General features: G+C 46.2%; 1 pseudogene; it reads left to right on the top strand.

Annotated features, from left to right (window-relative positions):
• Nucleotides 1-666: 666 nt before the first annotated feature.
• LOC147108206 (actin, cytoplasmic pseudogene) lies at nucleotides 667-2,107 on the top strand (annotated as a pseudogene).
• The last annotated feature ends 528 nt before the right edge of the window (nucleotides 2,108-2,635 follow it).

The raw sequence follows: 2,635 nt of genomic DNA on the forward strand, positions 1-2,635 counted from the left end.
TCAAGTTTTCAATATTTTTCATGTCACAAAATGTAAGGCTCGTTTTCATCTGTGGATAAGAATATTTTTCAAGGTCGTGGGTACATAGAAACATAGAAACATAACATAGAAACTAGGAGCAGGAGTAGGCCATTCGGCCCTTCGAGCCTGCTCCGCCATTCAACGAGATCATGGCTGATCATCCAAACCCTAGCACCCAGTCCCTACACCGACAGCCATCCCACCCAAGCCCTATCCCCGTAACCCCACATATTTAATCCCCCCTAACACTAAGGGCCAATTTTTATCATGGCCAATCAACCTAACCCGCACATCTTTGGACTGTGGGAGGAAACCGGAGCACCCGGAGAAAACCCACGCAAACACGGGGAGAATGTGCAAACTCCACACAGTCACCCGAGGCTAGATTTGAACCCGGGTCCCTGGCGCTGTGAAGCAACAGTGCTAACCACTATGCCACCGTTCTTTTTTAACCAATTAAGGGAACGGGTTTTTAATTAATTTTAAAATGTGGCCAACCCAACAGAGTAATTTTATTTCCAGATTTCAAGCTGACAGCAAAAGTTGCCTGAGCGGCAAGTTGCATCTCACCACCGTCATAATTGATGAAGTAAAATGTGACTATGATGTCCCACCGTGTAGGGGTGGATTTAACAAATTTCACCCTTTGTGCTTTACTAAATTGATATCTCGGCTATCAAACACAGCATACCTGCCTGGTTGTTCTTTGAAGTCTTGGAAAATGTTACAGAAAATTCAACGGCCGCCGTCTCGCACTGTGGATAAGGCGAAAATATCAAGACCGCCGTCATTATCCGGAACCATTAAGGATGTCAAACCAAAAGATAAACCAGACTCCGGGTCACAGCCCAGAATTCCAGTTATGAGAACGGGGGCACTGGTAGTGGACATTGGATCGGGGAACTGTAAAGTGGGGTATGCCGGCGACCCAATGCCTCAGCCACTGGTCGGGTCAGTGGTGGGATACTCGAGAGGGTCGAGTAAACGTACCCACGTCACTGTGGGTAAAACGGTCTCAACCGAGCCAGATCTCAAACTAGTTCGGCCAACCCAGCACGGAATCATTGTGAACTGGAGAGCGGCAGAAGATCTCCTCCGGCACGTGTTTTATGAGGCTCTGAAGGTTTCTCCAGAGGAACACGCAATCCTAATCTCAGAGCCCCCTCTCAGTCCCACTACCAATAGAGAGAAGATCGCTGAACTTTTGTTCGAGCGTTTTAATGTCCCAGCCATGCACGTCTCTTACCAGTCAGTGCTGGCTGTCTATTCTTACGGAAAAACCACGGGGCTGGTGGTAGATTCTGGTGATGGTGTGACCCATGCTGTCCCCGTTCATGACGGCTACAACTTGCCTGATGCAATCAGCCGAATGGATTTGGGCGGCTACAATCTCACCACTTACCTAATAAAGCTGCTCAGTGAGGCAGGTAACGCATTTCATGAGAAGGACAGGTACATCGTAGAAGACATCAAGCAGAAATGCTGTTATGTAGCCGCTGATCAGGAAAAAGAGCCATGCTTGACTGACCAAGAGTACCTTGTGGACTATGAGCTCCCTGATGGTCATGTCATTACCATTGGAAAGGAAAGAATGAAATGTCCAGAGGCTCTCTTCAAGCCATCAGTCATGGGATCAAACCAAGAAGGTATTCACAAAAGGACCATCAACAGTTTGAAAAGAGTCCAACCCCAAGTTCAGCAGCTCATGTACGATAATGTTCTGTTGAGTGGGGGATCGACAATGTTTCAGGGATTTTATTCTCGGTTTTGCAGAGAGATTTTTGCTCTGGTCCCCAAGGACACCAAAACCAATATCCACGCAGTCCCGGAGAGGAAGTATGCTGTCTGGATTGGTGGCTCCATATTGGCCTCACTACATACCTTCCAGTATCTGTGGGTTCCCCGGGAACATTATCAAGAACGAGGCCCATTCATTGTGCATCGTAGGTGCTACTGAGATTGGTTTGCTCTGCTGTTGTGTTGTGAGTGTTGAGAGAGGTGGTTGATTCGTTCATGAAAAAAGTACAAAACTGCAGTGTTAAATACAAAATGTCAGTAAAGGCAATAAATAGTATTACAACTGTTATCAGTAGTGTAATTCTTTTTCACCTGTTTGTACAGACTTGATCACTTTACTCCTAAGCTAACTTGAACTTGGACACAATTCTTCAGGAGAGAATTGAGAAGGGGTGCTCTGGCCTTTATCGTCTCTCTTCAGTGACAGCAAAATCAAAACCAACTGATGGTTATGGTCTATAAGGGATGTGACCAAACAGTTTACCTCTATAATTCAGAACTCCTAAGCATGCACTGGATATTTTTCCTTTGGCACATGAGCGAGATTCAGAACCAAACTGTGAGGTTGTATTTGTGACAATAGTAAATCATAGAATCACAGAAATTTACAGCACAGAAGGAGGCCAGTGGGCCCATCGTCTCTGCGCTGGCTGAAAAAGAGCAATCCAGCCTAATCCCACTTTCCAGCTCTTGGTCCATAGCCTTGTAGGTTACAGCATTTCAAGTGCATATCCAAGTACTTTTTAAATGTGATGAGGGTTTCTGCCTCTACCACCCTTTCAGGCAGTGAGTTCCAGACCCCCACCACCCTTTGGGT

The sequence above is a fragment of the Somniosus microcephalus genome, chromosome 13 (genome assembly GCF_052327205.1).
Source record: "Somniosus microcephalus isolate GS21.2 chromosome 13, FLI_Smic_1.0, whole genome shotgun sequence".
Lineage (NCBI taxonomy): Eukaryota > Metazoa > Chordata > Chondrichthyes > Squaliformes > Somniosidae > Somniosus > Somniosus microcephalus.